This window comes from Ranitomeya variabilis, chromosome 1, assembly GCF_051348905.1.
Source record: "Ranitomeya variabilis isolate aRanVar5 chromosome 1, aRanVar5.hap1, whole genome shotgun sequence".
Lineage (NCBI taxonomy): Eukaryota > Metazoa > Chordata > Amphibia > Anura > Dendrobatidae > Ranitomeya > Ranitomeya variabilis.
In genome coordinates this window covers 679050354-679069032 of record NC_135232.1, presented here as the reverse complement: position 1 = coordinate 679069032, position 18679 = coordinate 679050354, and positions in this window count along the sequence as shown.

Here is an 18679-nt window from a genome sequence, read left to right as displayed (position 1 = left end):
AACAGGAATTCTCTTTTCCATGCTTAAGTCATTAACAATTCTACAAAGTCCCTGGCAAGGGGATGAGCAGAGGAGGTAGAGCAGGAGTTAAAGAGAGGGTGTAGCTGGGCTGCCAGGGACTTTACAGCTATGGAGAATTGTAGTTCTGATGATGACTCTTGCAGGGAAAAGAGACTTCCTGCTTCTACATAGAGCTTAGAAGGATACAGCCAGTCTGTTTTTAATCACCTGATGTCATAGACCTAATGCAAAAGGGATGCATCAACTGGGTAGAAAGGGTAAATGAGCAACTGTGATTACACAGTGCTATATAATATGATGACTGCAATATATGAAGAAGATACAAAACTTTGATGGTACTGCTTTTTAAGTACTAGAGCCCAAGTGTGACTACTAACTCTGCACTCCTCTGCAACTGCTTCCTTGGTAGTTACAGCCATGCCAATACATGAATCATACAGCTCCTCCAGACCACCTTATAAGTTATTGCATCTTTCTGTTGTGCCTGGAAAAGTTGACATTTACTGTATCTCCTGTCAAATCCATATGGGCAGGATTGCTATAGTGACACCCATTATATAACCACGCACCTGAGAGTTGCTATAATGAGCATGGTATATCAGCCCTCTTCATTAGGATGAGTTATTACATATGCATACCATTTCATGGCAAGTTCTGTATGATGAGGTACCAAAACCTCTAACCTCGGTGTGACAAATTCTCTGGAGATCTGCCACCTGACTGCTCAATGTTGGCTGTTTATCTTACTAGAAGCTCTTCACGGTCTGGGTGGCTGCAGAATTCATTCCTCCTAAATAAAAAAACAACACCTGCAGTCATGGACAAACAGATCCTCTTGACTTTGGCAGGCTTGACATGGAAAAAACCCACCCAAGAGATGAAAAATGATTTCCAAGCTTAGCGCTAGCCATAGAGATGGCTGTTACTGGACCTTCTATCCTACATTTGCATCCTATTCTTGTTACTGTAAAAGCACTTAATCCCAACCCCAAAGATGTTGCTCTATAAACACAGAGGGAAGATGTCTTGATAATCTCCAGCTTTCTCTCGTTAATACTGGAGAGCGTAGATTTGTATAAAATACATTTCCTCCTCAGCTGGCTGCATAAAAGATTCCACTGTAATTCAGGCACCATCAATCTCGTTCTGGCTTTGATTTCAGACACATCGAGAGACATTTGTATATTTTTTGTCCTACTTGTAGTTATTCTTTCAAATGCCGCCATCTTCTAAACATTGTTCAACGTGCATTGATTACTTTTTATTTTGTGGTGGAAATTTTGACTAGAATATGATTTTTTTTAAAAAATAGGTGTCCTAATTAAAATTAAAATCATAGAGTCCAATAAAAACAATTCTGAATGGGCCCCAAGCCAGACTGAGAGCTCGACTTTCACTATGAGTTTTTCAGACTAGATAAATTATAAAATTCTGGCTACATGCAGCCACCAATACGGGGAGCTAGAGGCAAAAAAATGTATACAGATTAATTTATTTTCTTGTGTATTTACCTTGTTTGGATACAAAAACGTCACCATGGAAAGATCTCATGTTTATTTTCCCTAAAAATAAAAAAAAAATAAAAACTTGAAAATCAGATTTTCACTTTCATCTCAACACATCTTATTTTAAAATTAAAAACATAATCTACTTAATTGTTATGGGAACGTCAGGAGTTGGAGAAAGGTGAATTAGAGGATTACCACATTGTAGTAATGCGTATTGTGTCCTCTTGTATTTTTACTTTCCCTGAAGGTACATTATGCTAAAAGACAAAAAAAAAAAGAAGTTAAAATTAGATGCAAGTCTGTAGAAGCAAAAATATGTACGGTATTTATTGTTATTTTTTTTTAACCATTTAGCTATTTATTTATTGTAATGAACTTGATAGGGGATGACCATGTTGGATGTAGGTTTTTTTTCTTACATTATCTGTTTAGACAGAATATAAAGGTGTATGTGCTTAATAGGAGTAAAGGAAACAAAAAATATCCATAAACTAATTCAGCCTCCAGGAAAAGAAAGAGTAAAGCCCATTTTCCAAAGACAGTGCTCATGGAGCTGGTTACAGAAACCTGTCTACGGACACAGTGTGAAATAATATTATTATTCTGTCTTTTCTAGTAGTTCAAGACAAATAATATTCATCTACTGCCCTCTGATGATATTGATAAAACTCTGCTGATACTACCCCAGTCTACAGAGCAAAGCTGAAAAGTGATCTGCTAATAGAAGGAAATATCAGCCTACTGAGTGTGCTCTATGAAAGCTGTATTTTCAAGAAATGTCATAAAACATAGCTTTTGATTTAAATAGTATGGTTTTTTTAAATTATATTTGCCTTTTAATAGATTCAGACACATGAAGAATGAATAATAAGAAGAAATAATTCAGGAAGGGAAATGTGTGGGAACCACAAAGAATTTCCATGAGATTTTGACCAGACAGCAGAATCTTAATAATATGTGGGGAAAAGACGGATGAAGCATTCAGTAAGTTGTAAATACGGGCCAGAGGCTCAGATTACTTGTGCTCTCCTCCATGTTATTAAATAGAATAGTCAAAATAATGTCATTAAGTGATGAGTTGTAATGAGCCGTCCAGGTCACTTCTAATCAGGTGAAGAATTCTTGATAGAACACAGCCCTGTCTTGTTTGACCTTGAAAGAAGGACTTCTTCCTGCAGAAAGTGCTGGACCATTGCTAGCATTCATATGTCTGTCAGGGAGCAGCGCTTCTTGTCTGGTATTTGACAGTCTCCTTGCATGGCATCTGTTCACTAAATAGAGAAAAAATGCAAATTGCCCGTCTATGTATGCATTTATTTTGCATTTAAATTATCATGATCAGCCCTGCTTATTATACGCATCAAAACAATGTGGCGGGCTGACGACAAAGACAGAATGCTTAATAAGTGACTAACTACCGATGCATGAAGGAGTAGTAAATACACAGGGTAAATTTAATGAAATAGTCTTAATAGGCCCATATACATAGTTTATGATATGCTATAATTCATTTTTAATTTTGCTATACTAAGGTGCAGTCAAACGGCCATATAAATGGGACCGAGATCGCAACACAGTGCACAGACTGGCCGGCGAATCTTCCAACCCGAGCATGACGGCTACATGTATTTCTATGCAGCTGTTGTAAGGAGGTGAACCGGGCTGCGGGTACCTGTGCTGAGCCGGGTCCGAAACTGTTGAGGCTGCCTCCCATGTTGCCTGGGGGAAGATATGAGGGAACGGACCAACTTCATGACTTGGGTAGGAGGGGCCAGATAAATGCAAAGGCGCACGCAGCGGCAGGCAGTATGGCATGAACTAGCAGCATTCAGCCGGAGTGAGCAGTGTGCTCCATCCCCTGAACACCGGCACTGCGACCAGTCGTACCTGCCGGCTCACGCTGTCTTTAGTGGGGCCTTTGGAGTGAGAGGCTCCGTACTCTCTGTGACCGAGTCTACTGCGCATGTGAGGAAGGGGGAAAGCTGGGTGCCGGACACGCACCCCTGGCCTGCCTCACCAGTTGCGGTACTTCAGCCCACGATTGTGCCTGGAAGGACTGTGGCCCTCTTTACTTTGGCCACACAATTTTATGGACTGCGGGCTCAACGGAAGGAACTGGAGACCGACCGCTGCCGCCAGAAGATGGACTGTCGTTTAAAGGACCCCATCTGTGGACAATTTCCCTGTCATTGCCGGCGCTACAACCCCTGAGGCCTCAGCTGAGGAGGGTCCTAAAGAACACGATAAGTTTTGACAATTGGACTGCTGCTATTCTGCATCTTTTATCCTCTGTATTGTTTCCTGCATTAACTCTTTAACTTTTAATCTCCCTGCGAGGAGCTTATACTCTGTTAAGTTAAATTGTTAAACTTGTTAACCCTTGTTCTGTCTCCTGTCCGTCCCTGCATCCCGCAATCTGTCGTGTTTTGGCGGACCGTCGCCACAAAAAAAGTTACATGTAACGTCTTTTTGTGTGTCGTGTCCGCCATTTCCGACCGCGCATGCGCGGCTGAAACTCCGTCCCTCCTCCTTGGACATTACTATGGGGCAGCGGATGCGTTGAAAAATTGCATCCGCTGCCCCCGTTGTGCTACTTAACACACTGTCCTTCGGTACGTCGGGCCGACGATTTGCGACGGCCTGGGCCGACGGTTTGCGACGGCCCGTACCGACGGACTAGTGTGAAAGTAGCCTAAGACTTCAGTGAAGATGGCCATGTGTGTGCAATTCCCTCTCATATACAGTTGTGCTCAAAAGTTTACATACCCCAGCAGAATTTTTGCTTTCTTGGACTTTTTTCAGAGAATATGAATGATAACACTAAAACCTTTTCTCCGCTCATGGTTAGTGGTTGGATGAAGCGATTTATTATCAAACTACTGTGTTTTCTCTTTTTAAATCATAATGACAACCCAAAACATCCAAATTACCCTAATCAAAAGTTTATCCCCAGAGTGGCTCAATGATATTGAGGTCAGGAGACTGAGATGGCCACTCTAGATCCTTCACTTTGTTCTGCTGTAGCCAATGACAGGTCGACTTGGCCTTGTGTATTGGATCATTGTCATGTTGGAACGTCCAAGTATGTCCCATGCACAGCTTCCGGGCTGGTGATTGCAATTTTGCCTCCAATATTTGCTGATAACATGCTGCATTCATCTTTCCTTCAACTTTGACCAAGTTTCCTGTGCCTTTGTAGCTCACACATCCCCAAATCATCAGCGATCCACCTCCATGCTTTACAGTAGGAATGGTGTTCCTTTCATCATAGGCCTTTTTGACCTCTCTCTAAATGTAATGTTTATGGTTGTGGTCAAAAAGTTCAATTTTGGTCTCATCACTCCAAATTACCTTTTTCCAGAAGTTTTGAGGCTTTTCTCTGTGATGCTTTGCGTACTGTAAGTGAGATACTTTATGGTACTTGCGCAGTAATGGCTTTCTTCTAGCAACTCGACCATGAAGCCCATTTTTCTTCAAGTACCTTCTTATTGAGCGTCTTGAAACAGCCACACCGCTAGATTTTAGAGAGTCCAGTATTTCAGCTGCTGTTATTTGTGGGTTTTTCTTTGCATCCCGAACTATTTTCCTGGCAGTTGTGGACAAATTTTTTGTTGGTCTACCTGACCGTGGTTTTGTTTTTACAGAGCTCCTGATTTTCCAATTGTTAATCACACTGCTGACTGGCATTATCAATTCCTTGGATATCTTTTTGTATCTCTTTCCTGTTTTATACAGATCAACTACCTTTTCCCGTAGATCCGTTGACAATTCTTTTGCTTTCCCCATGACTCAAAATCCAGAAATGCCAGTGGCTGGATGAAAGATGCAAGTGTCTGTCTGGATACCAGAAAGTCACTTAGTTTCTATGCACACACACTGATTACAAGCAAACAGATCACAGGTGATGATGTTACCTTTAGTAGACATTCAAACCCATTTGTGTCAACTTCTGTGTATATTATCAGGCCAAAACCGCCAGGGTATGAAAACTTTTGATCTGGGTCATTTGAATGTTTTAGGTTGTCATAATGATTTAAAAAGAGAAAGCACAGTAGTTTGACAATAAATGGCTTCACCCAACCACTAACCTTGAGCGGAGAAAAAGTTTGGTGCTATCATTCATATTCTCTGAAAAAAATCCAAGAAAGCAAAAATTCTGCAGGGGTAGGTAAACTTTTGAGCACTACTGTATCTGGTTGCAATAGGGGGTCAGGGGACCAGGTCTCAGAGGTGAAATGCGAGCACACCAAAATGTTTGTCTTAATTAAGAGTAACAAGTTTGGTCTCTCATACACATGGCCAAAATCCATGAGCTTTTTAACTAAGTCCTCTTTTCTCCCAGTCCATACATACATACATACATACACATCGCTGTATGTCCTTATATGATTATTCTTAAAGAGTATCTAGCTTTTGCTACCCCATCTGAGAGCAGCATGATGTCAGGGAGAGACCCTGATTCCACTGATGTATTACTTACTGGGCTCCTTGCTGCAGTTATGATTAAAAACTGGTTTATCTGCTAGTTGTCTGAATGCTGAACTTTGCATAACCCCGCCCACACCATTGATTGGCTGCTTTCTATGTACACTGTGCATATGCAAAAAGTAGTCAATCAGAGATGGGCAATGGTTGGAGTACATGGCAGTAGGCCAAGTAGTCCTATAGAAATAATCTCCAGCTGATAAAATAGTAATTTTCTAAAAACTACACTAAGCAGCACAGTAAGTGACACATCGCCTGCAGTCACAATTATATTCGAAATTTCAGAACATCTGGAGGTTGCAGGCCACTGACGTGGGTTGAACCTTTGAGAACCTTTCACTTTCTTTCTTGCCATTATTTTATGTTTAAAAACTCATCAACGCACGTGTAGGAGTTTGCAAAGTAAAAAAACATCTAAAAAATTCATTTGGGAAAGAATGCAATTACAAGTAGCCTAATGTCAATGTAAATGTATATATAGAATTATAGGTGTGCTTAACGAGATATCTCCGGTGTGTGGCCAAGATCTGCCTTTGAATTCTTCATCACATTCCTCACCTTGTCTTTGATTTTGGCAGTAAGTGTATCATAGGAAGCCTTAACCTGTGGATGGGTTAATCTTTTTCTTAACACTAACAGATCACGTGTTGGGTCCTCCCATGTAAACCCCAGGAATCCACAGCTGGATTCCATTGTGGAACACCCAGGATTCATGACACTGCAAAGATTATAAGGGTGTCTTCAGAATGCTTGAGGAGCACAAGTTTAAGATTAATTATGGACAAAGTAGCAGGAGGCAACTTTGCCTGGTCTGGATGATAAGGCCTTCATCAATCTTCACTTCCTCACTTTACTAACTCTGCCACAAAGCCATCCCGATGATTTGTATACCACTCATAAGAATCAGATGGAACATTTAAGCAACACATATTTGCAGAAGAATGTTTGTTGTCTGCCTCACATCCTGGATATTCAGACTTTTCCTTTGTTTCATTTTTTTTACATTGCTCTCCAATTTAAAATTAAGCAACAGATGTAACTTGAGACCTATTATACTCTCTGTAAGGGAATATTGTAAGAATAACAATGCATAAGGCTGGTAGAAGAGCTTTTCTTTAATAAGTGTGAAAATATGGTTTAGACTATTAGACTAAAAAAAGTATTAGGAATATTTGGGCCAGCACAAGAAATACATAGAAATAAAATGTACTCGTAACAACCACTGTCTGAGAATGAATAAATCTCAGGAAAAAAAAGAAGAAGCTGGGTGAAACGCGCGTCGGGGTGAAGGGTTGCAGTACCTGACCTTATTGTGGCTGCTAACATATTTTTAAAGATAGTAACTTCTATCTTAACTAGTCATTTTAGCCTGCCATAAACCTACTATCATATGCAGTACAGTAACTCATGTAATTTAGTCTGGTTCAGTGTTTCCCAAACCTCGTCCCCACTGCTGCTTGGTGGGTCTATATTTTGACTGCAGCAGTGACAACAAGAGTGCAGTGTTAATCACCACTGCAGTCAATCACTGAGCTCAGTGTTTTTGCTGTTGTTGCCAGCACAAACCGCCCAGCTCTGCAATGGTGATGAGTGCTGTTTGTATGTTTGCACTACTGCAGCCAATCACTCAGCTCAGCAGCTCTGCTGTTGTTGATGGCATGAGTCACCGAGCTGTTGTGAATTCCGTTCTCGGGCTCCCTACTGTGGTCGTGAATGGTACTTTGGTGAGTTCTGTCCTTGGACACCCTCTGGTGGCTTTGAGTGGAACTGCTGATCTTTGAGCTTGGCTTTCTCAGCTGCCCTCGTTTATTGCTGCTGCTGGCTTCCCTATTTAACTCTGCCCAGGTCATTAGTTCATGCCAGCTGTCAATGTCTCAGTACTGGTTCAGATCTCTCTTGGATTTCTCAGATGACCTGTCTACTCCAGCAGATGCTAAGTCCTCGCTAGTTCATTTGCTGTCCATTGGTTTTTGAATTTATTTCTCAGTACATGTTATGTTTCCAGTCCAGCTTGCTATTATGATATTTCCTTGCTAGCTGGAAGCTTTGGGGGTGCAGAGCTGCACCTCCACACCGTGAGTCGGTGTGGAGGTCTTTTTGCACACTCTGCGTGGTTTTTGTAGTTTTTAATACTGACCGCATAGTTCCCTTTCCTATCCTCTGTCTTTCTAGAGAAGATTCGGCCTCCTTTGCTAAAATCTGTTTCATTCCTGTGTTTGTTACTTTCCTCTTAACTCACAGTCAATATTTGTGGGGGGCTACCTTTACTTTGGGGAATTTCTCTGAGGCAAGGTAGGCTGCTATTTCTATCTTTAGGGGTAGTTAGCTCTTAGGCTGTGAAGAGGCGTCTAGGGAGAGTTAGGTACGCTCCACGGCTATTTCTAGTGTGTGATAGGATTAGGGATTGCGGTCAGTAGAGTTACCACTTCCTCAGAGCTTGTCCCAGGTTTTTCATTTTAACCATCAGGTCATTTCGGGTGCTCCTAACCACCAGGTCCATAACAGTACAGCTGGCCTACAAAGTGTTAATGCATCTCAAAAGAGGGAAAAGAGAAGTTCTGAGTCAATTTTTTTTTCTTTGCTGCTTGTGTTGTCTTTCTTTTCCCCTTAACCCCTGGGTGGTTCAGGACTCAGGTGTAGATATGGATATTCAGGGTTTGTCCTCTTGTGTGGATCAACTCGCTGTCAGGGTACAGAGTATTCAAGATTATGTAGTTCAGAATCCGATGTTAGAGCCTAGAATTCCAATTCCTGATTTGTTTTCTGGGGATAGATCTACATTTTTGAATTTCAAAAATAATTGCAGACTGTTTCTTGCTCTGAAACCCCGCTCCTCTGGTGACCCCATTCAGCAAGTAAAGATTGTTATTTCTTTGTTGCGTGGTGACCCGCAAGACTGGGCATTCTCCCTTGAGCCAGGAAATCCTGCATTGCTTAATGTAGATGCATTTTTTCTAGCGCTTGGATTGCTTTATGACGAACCTAATTCTGTGGATCAGGCAGAAAAGATCTTGCTGACTCTATGTTAGGGTCAGGATGAGGCAGAAGTATATTGCCAGAAGTTTAGAAAGTGGTCTGTGCTTACACAATGGAATGAGTGTGCCCTGGCAGCAATTTTCAGAAAGGGTCTTTCTGAAGCCCTTAAAGATGTTATGGTGGGGTTCCCTGTTGTGAACTCTGTTTCCGGGCTCCCTCCTGTGGTCGTGAGTGGTACTGTGTGAGTTCTCTCTTTGGGCTCCCCCTGGTGGCTCTTTTTGTTATTTTGCAGGTTTCTGGCTGGGATCAGCTGTCTCGTCATCTGCTAGTTAGGTTTCCTATTTAATCCACCTGGTCCTTCATTCCTTGCCTGTTGTCGTTGTATTCAGTGCTATTCTGATTGCTCCTGTCTACATCCGTTATCAGTCTCTCCAAGAGAAGCTAAGTTTTGTTTGCTTATTTTTGCTCATCTGTGTTCAAGATGTTTCCTAGTATATGATGAGTTTTGTCCAGCTTGCTAATATGTGATTTCCCTGCTTGCTGGTGCTCTGGGGTGCTGAGTTGCTCCCCCCACATCGTTAGTTGGTGTGGGGGTTCTCGCATTCTCTGCGTGGATATTTTTGCATAGGGTTTTTTACTGGCCGCACAGATCCCTTGCTATTTTCTGCTATCTAGCGTTAGCGGGCCTCATTTGCTTAACCTGTTTCATCTCTGCGTTTGTCTTTTCCTCTTAACTCACCGTTATTATTTGTGGGGGGCTTCTACATCTCTGGGGATTATTTCTCTGAGGCAAGTGAGGTCTTTACTTTCTCTTTAGGGGTAGTCAGTTTCTCAGGCCGTGAAGAGACGTCTAGGATTTCAGGAAACGTTCCACGGCTACCTATAGTGTGTGCGGTTAGGATCAGTTTTGCGGTCAGTCCAGTTACCACATCCCCAGAGCTCGTCCTATTTTCTTCTACTTAGCTGGTTAGATTTGTGATCCTAAGCCACTAGGATCATAACAGTACAACAGGCCAAAAGTGTTAAATGCATCGCAAAAGTGGGATAAGAGAAATCCTGAGTTCAATTTTTTTTTCTGCTCTGCAGTGTGTCCTGCTTCTCTCCTCCCCTTAATCTCTGGGTGGCTTTGAGTTCAGCTGCAGACATGGATATTCAGAGTCTGACTTCTAGTGTGGATCATCTTGCTGCAAGGGTGCAAAGCATTCAGGATTTTGTTGTTCACAGTCCTATGTCTGAGCCAAAAGTACCTATTCCTGAGTTTTTTTCTGGAGATAGATCTAGGTTTCTGAATTTTAAGAATAATTGTAAATTATTTCTTTCTTTGAGACCTCGTTCCTCTGGTGATTCTGCTCAGCAAGTTAGAATTGTTATCTCCCTGTTACGTGGCGACCCTCAAGATTGGGCTTTCTCCCTGGCACCAGGAGATCCTGCATTGCTGAATGTGGATGCGTTTTTTCTGGCGCTTGGATTGCTTTATGAGGAACCTAATCTTGAGAACCAGGCAGAAAAGGCCTTGCTGGCTCTCTCTCAGGGTCAGGATGAAGCTGAGGTGTATTGTCAAAAATTTCGGAAATGGTCGGTGCTTACTCAATGGAATGAGTGTGCCCTGGCTGCAAATTTCAGAGAAGCTCTTTCTGAAGCCATTAAGAATGTTATGATGGGGTTCCCCACGCCTGCGAGTCTGAATGAGTCAATGGCTTTGGCCATTCAGATTGATCGGCGTTTGCGGGAGCGCAAACCTGCGCACCATCTGGCGGTGTTTTCTGAACAGAAACCTGAGTCTATGCAATGTGATAGGATTCTGACCAGAATTGAACGGCAAAATTATAGACGTCAGAATGGGTTGTGCTTTTACTGTGGTGATTCAGCTCATGTTATCTCAGCATGCTCTAAGCGCACAAAAAACTTCGCTAGATCTGTCACCATTGGTACTGTACAGCCTAAATTCATTTTGTCTGTTACTTTGATTTGCTCTCTGTCATCCTACTCAGTTATGGCTTTTGTAGATTCAGGTGCCGCCCTGAATCTGATGGATTTGTCATTTGCCAAGCGCTGTGGTTTTATCCTTGAGCCATTACAGTTCCCTATTCCATTGAAGGGAATTGATGCTACACCATTGGCCAAGAATAATTCTCAATACTGGACTCAAGTGACCATGTGTATGACTCCTGCACATCAGGAGGTGATTCGCTTTCTTGTGTTATATAATTTGCATGACGTTGTCGTGTTGGGTCTGCCATGGTTGCACGCTCATAATCCAGTTCTGGATTGGAAAGCTATGTCTGTGTTGAGTTGGGGTTGCCAGGGAATTCATGGCGATGCTCCCTTGGTATCAATTGCTTCCTCTACTCCTTCTGAAGCCCCTGAGTTTTTGTCGGACTACCAGGATGTATTTGATGAGCCCAAATCCAGTGCCCTACCTCCTCATAGGGATTGTGATTGTGCTATAAATTTGATTCCTGGTAGTAAGTTCCCTAAGGGACGACTGTTTAATTTGTCTGTACCAGAGCATGCCGCTATGCGGAGCTATGTAAAAGAGTATTTGGAGAAGGGACATATTCGCCCCTCCTCATCCCCTCTTGGTGCGGGATTCTTTTTTGTGGCCAAGAAGGATGGTTCGTTGAGACCCTGTATAGATTATCGCCTTCTAAATAAAATCACGGTCAAATTCCAGTATCCCTTGCCATTGTTGTCTGATCTGTTTGCTCGGATTAGGGGGTCTAGTTGGTTCACCAAGATAGATCTTCGCGGTGCGTATAATCTTGTGCGTATAAAACAGGGCGATGAATGGAAAACAGCATTTAATACGCCCGAAGGCCTTTTTGAGTACTTGGTGATGCCTTTTGGACTTTCTAATGCCCCTTCTGTGTTTCAGTCCTTCATGCACGATATCTTCCGAGAATATCTGGATAAATTTATGATTGTGTATCTGGATGATATTTTGGTCTTTTCGGATGATTGGGAATCCCATGTGAGGCAGGTCAGGATGGTATTTCAGGTCCTGCGTGCCAATGCCTTATTTGTGAAGGGTTCCAAATGTCTCTTCGGAGTCCAGAAAGTTTCCTTTTTGGGCTTTATTTTTTCTCCTTCTTCTATTGAGATGGACCCAGTCAAGGTCCAGGCTATTCATGATTGGACTCAACCTACATCGGTTAAGAGTCTTCAGAAGTTCTTGGGTTTTGCTCATTTTTACCGTCGCTTCATTGCTAATTTTTCTGGTGTGGTTAAACCTTTGACGGATTTGACCAAGAAGGGTTCTGATGTGACTAACTGGTCTCCTGCGGCCGTTGAGGCCTTTCAGGAGCTGAAGCGCCGGTTTTCTTCGGCCCCAGTTTTATGTCAGCCAGATGTCTCTCTTCCCTTCCAGGTCGAGTTTCAGGCGGATAGACCTGACCGTTGTCCATCAGAGAGACTGTTTGTCCCAGATAGATGGACCAGCAGAGTTATTTCCGAGGTCCATTCTTCAGTGTTGGCGGGTCATCCTGGGATTTTTGGTACCAGAGATTTGGTGGCTAGATCCTTCTGGTGGCCTTCCTTGTCGCGGGATGTGCGTTCCTTTGTGCAGTCCTGTGGGATTTGTGCTTGGGCTAAGCCTTGCTGTTCTCGTGCCAGTGGTTTGCTTTTGCCTTTGCCGGTTCCTAAGAGGCCTTGGACGCATATTTCCATGGATTTTATTTCGGATCTTCCGGTCTCTCAGAGAATGTCTGTCATCTGGGTGGTTTGTGATCGTTTTTCTAAAATGGTCCATTTGGTGCCCTTGCCTAAGTTGCCTTCTTCCTCCGATTTGGTTCCGTTATTTTTTCAGAATGTGGTTCGTCTGCACGGCATTCCTGAAAACATTGTGTCTGATAGAGGATCCCAGTTTGTGTCCAGATTTTGGCGGTCCTTTTGTGCTAAGATGGGCATTGATTTGTCTTTTTCGTCGGCCTTCCATCCTCAGACGAATAGCCAAACCGAGCGAACTAACCAGACCTTGGAAACTTATTTGAGATGTTTTGTTTCTGCTGACCAGGATGATTGGGTGACTTTTTTGCCATTGGCCAAGTTTGCCCTTAATAATCGGGCTAGTTCGGCTACTTTGGTTTCGCCTTTTTTTTGTAATTCTGGTTTTCATCCTCGTTTTTCCTCGGGTCAGGTTGAGTCTTCTGACTGTCCTGGGGTGGATTCTGTGGTGGATAGGTTGCAGCAGATTTGGAACCATGTGGTGGACAATTTGACGTTGTCACAAGAGAAGGCTCAGCGCTTTGCTAACCGTCGTCGCTGTGTGGGTCCCAGACTTCGTGTGGGGGATTTGGTGTGGTTGTCTTCTCGTTATGTTCCTATGAAGGTTTCTTCTCCTAAGTTTAAACCTCGTTTTATCGGTCCTTATAAAATTTTGGAAATCCTTAACCCTGTGTCATTTCGTTTGGACCTCCCGGCATCGTTTACCATCCATAATGTGTTCCATAGGTCTTTGTTGCGGAGGTATGTGGTGCCTGTGGTTCCTTCTGTTGAGCCTCCTGCTCCGGTGCTGGTTGAGGGAGAATTGTAATACGTGGTGGAGAAGATCTTGGATTCTCGTATTTCAAGACGGAGGCTTCAGTATTTGGTTAAGTGGAAGGGCTATGGTCAGGAGGATAATTCCTGGGTTGTCGCCTCTGATGTTCATGCGGCCGATTTGGTTCGTGCCTTCCATGTGGCTCACCCTGATCGCCCTGTGGGTTCTGGTGAGGGTTCGGTGACCCCTCCTCAAGGGGGGGGTACTGTTTTGAACTCTGTTTCCGGGCTCCCTCCTGTGGTCGTGAGTGGTACTGTGTGAGTTCTCTCTTTGGGCTCCCCCTGGTGGCTCTTTTTGTTATTTTGCAGGTTTCTGGCTGGGATCAGCTGTCTCGTCATCTGCTAGTTAGGTTTCCTATTTAATCCACCTGGTCCTTCATTCCTTGCCTGTTGTCGTTGTATTCAGTGCTATTCTGATTGCTCCTGTCTACATCCGTTATCAGTCTCTCCAAGAGAAGCTAAGTTTTGTTTGCTTATTTTTGCTCATCTGTGTTCAAGATGTTTCCTAGTATATGATGAGTTTTGTCCAGCTTGCTAATATGTGATTTCCCTGCTTGCTGGTGCTCTGGGGTGCTGAGTTGCTCCCCGCACATCGTTAGTTGGTGTGGGGGTTCTCGCATTCTCTGCGTGGATGTTTTTGCATAGGGTTTTTTACTGACCGCACAGATCCCTTGCTATTTTCTGCTATCTAGCATTAGCGGGCCTCATTTGCTTAACCTGTTTCATCTCTGCGTTTGTCTTTTCCTCTTAACTCACCGTTATTATTTGTGGGGGGCTTCTATATCTCTGGGGATTATTTCTCTGAGGCAAGTGAGGTCTTTACTTTCTCTTTAGGGGTAGTCAGTTTCTCAGGCCGTGAAGAGACGTCTAGGATTTCAGGAAACGTTCCACGGCTACCTATAGTGTGCGCGGTTAGGATCAGTTTTGCGGTCAGTCCAGTTACCACATCCCCAGAGCTCGTCCTATTTTCTTCTACTTAGCTGGTTAGATTTGTGATCCTAAGCCACTAGGATCATAACAGTTCCCCACGCCTGCTGGCCTGAATGAGTCAATGTCTTTTGCCATTCAGATTGATCGGCGTTTGCGCGAGCGCAAAGTTGTGCACCATTTGGCGGTGTCCTCTGAGCAGAGGCCTGAGCCTATGCAATGTGATAGGACTTTGACCAGAGCTGAACGGCAAGAACACAGACGTCAGAATGGGCTGTGTTTTTACTGTGGTGACTCTTCTCATACTATCTCTGATTGTCCTAAGCGCACTAAGAGGTTTGCTAGGTCTGTCACCATTAGTACTGTGCAGCCTAAATTTCTCTTATCTGTTACTCTGATTTGCTCATTGTCGTCCTACTCTGTTATGGCATTTGTGGATTCGGGCGCTGCTCTGAATTTGATGGACTTGGAGTTTGCTAGGCGCTGTGGTTTTTTCTTGGAGCCTTTGCAGATTCCTATTCCCTTAAGGGGGATTGACGCTACGCCATTGGCCAAGAATAAACCTCAGTACTGGACTCAGCTGACCATGTGCATGGCCCCCGCACATCAGGAAAATATTCGCTTTTTGGTGTTGCATAATTTGCATATTGTTGTCGTGTTGGGTTTGCCATGGTTACAGGTTCATAATCCAGTACTGGATTGGAAATCAATGTCTGTGTCTAGTTGGGGTTGTTAAGGGATACATAGTGATGTTCCTTTGATGTCAATTTCTTCTTCCACTCCTTCTGAAGTTCCTGAGTTTTTGTCGGATTACCAGGATGTATTGATGAGCCCAAGTCCAGTGCCCTACCTCCTCATAGGGACTGTGATTGCGCTATTAATTTGATTCCTGGTAGTAAGTTCCCTAAGGGCCGTCTGTTTAATTTATCTGTGCCAGAACATGCCGCTATGCGGAGTTATGTAAAGGAGTCCTTGGAGAAAGGACATATTTGCCCGTCTTCGTCACCGTTGGGAGCGGGGTTCTTTTTTGTGGCCAAGAAGGATGGCTCTCTGAGACCCTGTATAGATTACCGCCTTCTCAATAAAATCACGGTCAAATTTCAGTACCCTTTGCCTCTGTTGTCTGATTTGTTTGCTCGGATTAAGGGGGCTAGTTGGTTTACCAAGATTGACCTTCGAGGGGCGTATAATCTTGTGCGTATTAAACAGGGCGATGAATGAAAAACAGCATTTAATACGCCCGAGAGCCATTTTGAGTACCTGGTGATGCCATTCGGGCTTTCTAATGCCCCATCTGTGTTTCAGTCCTTTATGCACGACATCTTCCGGAAGTATCTGGATAGGTTCATGATTGTATATTTGGATGATATTTTGGTCTTTTCGGATGATTGGGAGTCCCATGTGAGGCAGGTCAGGATGGTGTTCCAGGTCCTTCGTACTAATGCGTTGTTTGTGAAGGGGTCTAAATGCCTCTTTGGAGTTCAGAAGGTTTCCTTTTTGGGCTTCATTTTTTCTCCTTCTACTATCGAGATGGACCCTGTTAAAGTTCAGGCCATTTATGATTGGACTCAACCTACATCTGTGAAGAGTCTTCAGAAGTTCCTGGGATTTGCTAATTTTTACCGTCGCTTCATCGCTAATTTTTCTAGTGTGGTTAAGCCTTTGACTGATTTGACGAAGAAAGGCGCTGATGTGGTGAATTGGGCCTCTGCGGCTGTGGAGGCTTTTCAGGAGCTTAAACGTCGTTTTACTTCGGCCCCTGTGTTGCGTCAGCCAGATGTTTTGCTCCCTTTTCAGGTCGAGGTTGATGCTTCTGAGATTGGGGCAGGGGCTGTTTTGTCTCAGAGAAGTTCTGATGGCTCTCTGATGAAGCTAATCATCGCTAATTTTTCTAGCGTGGTTAAACCTTTGACGGATTTGACCAGGAAGGGCTCTGATGTGACTAATTGGTCTCCTGCGGCCGTGGAGGCCTTTCGGGAGCTTAAGCACCGGTTTTCTTCAGCTCCAGTCTTATGTCAGCCAGATGTCTCTCTCCCCTTTCAGGTCGAGGTTGATGCTTCCGAGATTGGAGCAGGGGCTGTTTTGTCACAGAGAAGTTCTGAGGGCTCTGTGATGAAGCCGTGTGCTTTCTTTTCTAGAAAGTTTTCGCCTGCTGAGCGTAATTATGATGTCGGCAATCGGGAGTTGTTGGCTATGAAGTGGGCATTCGAGGAGTGGCGACATTGGCTTGAGGGAGCCAAACATCGCATGGTGGTCCTGACTGATCACAAGAATCTGACTTACCTCGAGTCCGCCAAGCGGTTAAATCCTAGACAGGCTCGATGGTCACTGTTTTCCTCCCGTTTTGATTTTGTGGTCTCATACCTTCCGGGATCTAAGAATGTGAAGGCTGATGCCCTTTCTAGGAGTTTTTTGCCTGATTCTCTGGGAGTCTCTGAGCCGGCTGGTATTCTCAAAGAGGGGGTGATTTTGTCTGCCATCTCCCCTGATTTGCGGCGGGTGCTGCAGGAGTTTCAGGCTGATAGACCTGACCGCTGTCCAGTGGAGAAACTGTTTGTCCCTGATAGATGGACAAGTAGGGTTATTTCTGAGGTTCATTGTTCAGTATTGGCTGGTCATCCTGGGATTTTTGGTACCAGAGATTTGGTTGCTAGGTCCTTTTGGTGGCCTTCCTTGTCACGGGATGTGCGTTCTTTTGTGCAGTCCTGTGGGACTTGTGCTCGGGCCAAACCTTGCTGTTCTCGTGCCAGTGGGTTGCTTTTGCCTTTGCCTGTCCCGAAGAGGCCCTGGACGCATATTTCCATGGATTTTATTTCTGATCTTCCTGTCTCTCAAAGGATGTCTGTCATCTCGGTGGTTTGTGATCGGTTTTCTAAGATGGTCCATTTGGTACCCTTGCCTAAATTGCCTTCCTCCTCTGATTTGGTTCCATTATTTTTTCAGCATGTGGTTCGTTTGCATGGCATTCCGGAGAACATTGTGTCGGACAGAGGTTCCCAGTTTGTTTCGAGGTTTTGGCGGTCCTTTTGTGCTAAGATGGGCATTGATTTGTCTTTTTCTTCAGCGTTCCATCCTCAGACAAATGGCCAAACCGAACGAACTAATCAGACCTTGGAGACCTATCTGAGATGCTTTGTCTCTGCTGATCAGGATGATTGGGTGACCTTCTTGCCATTGGTTGAGTTCGCCCTTAATAATCGGGCTAGTTCTGCTACTTTGGTTTCACCTTTTTTTTGTAATTCTGGTTTTCATCCTCATTTTTCTTCAGGGCAGGTTGAGCCTTCTGACTGTCCTGGTGTGGATTCTGTAGTGGACAGGTTGCAGCAAATTTGGACTCACGTGGTGGACAATTTGACGTTGTCTCAGGAGAAGGCGCAACGTTTTGCTATCCGCCGTCGCTGTGTTGGTCCCCGACTTCGTGTTGGGGATTTGGTTTGGTTGTCTTCTCGTTATGTTCCTATGAAGGTTTCTTCTCCTAAGTTCAAGCCTCGTTTCATTGGTCCTTATAAGATTTTTGAAATTATCAATCCTGTGTCGTTTCGTTTGGCCCTTCCAGCTTCTTTTGCCATCCATAATGTGTTCCATAGGTCGTTGTTGCGGAGAAATGTGGCGCCTATGGTTCCTTCCGTTGACCCTCCTGCTCCGGTGTTGGTTGAGGGGGAGTTGGAGTATGTGGTGGAGAAGATTTTAGATTCTCGTATTTCGAGACGGAAGCTTCAGTACCTGGTTAAATGGAAGGGCTATGGTCAGGAGGATAATTCCTGGGTTGTTGCCTCCGATGTCCATGCTGCCGATTTGGTTCGTGCCTTCCATTTGGCTCGTCCTGATCGGCCGGGGGGCTCTGGTGAGGGTTCGGTGACCCCTCCTCAAGGGGGGTACTGTTGTGAATTCCATTCTCGGGCTCCCTTTTGTGGTCGTGAATGGTACTTTGGTGAGTTCTGTCCTTGGACACCCTCTGGTGGCTTTGAGTGGAACTGCTGATCTTTGAGCTTGGCTTTCTCAGCTGCCCTCATTTATTGCTGCTGCTGGCTTCCCTATTTAACTCTGCCCAGGTCGTTAGTTCATGCCAGCTGTCAATGTCTCAGTACTGGTTCAGATCTCTCTTGGATTTCTCAGATGACCTGTCTACTCCAGCAGAAGCTAAGTCCTCGCTAGTTCATTTGCTGTCCATTGGTTTTTGAATTTATTTCTCAGTACATGTTATCTTTCCAGTCCAGCTTGCTATT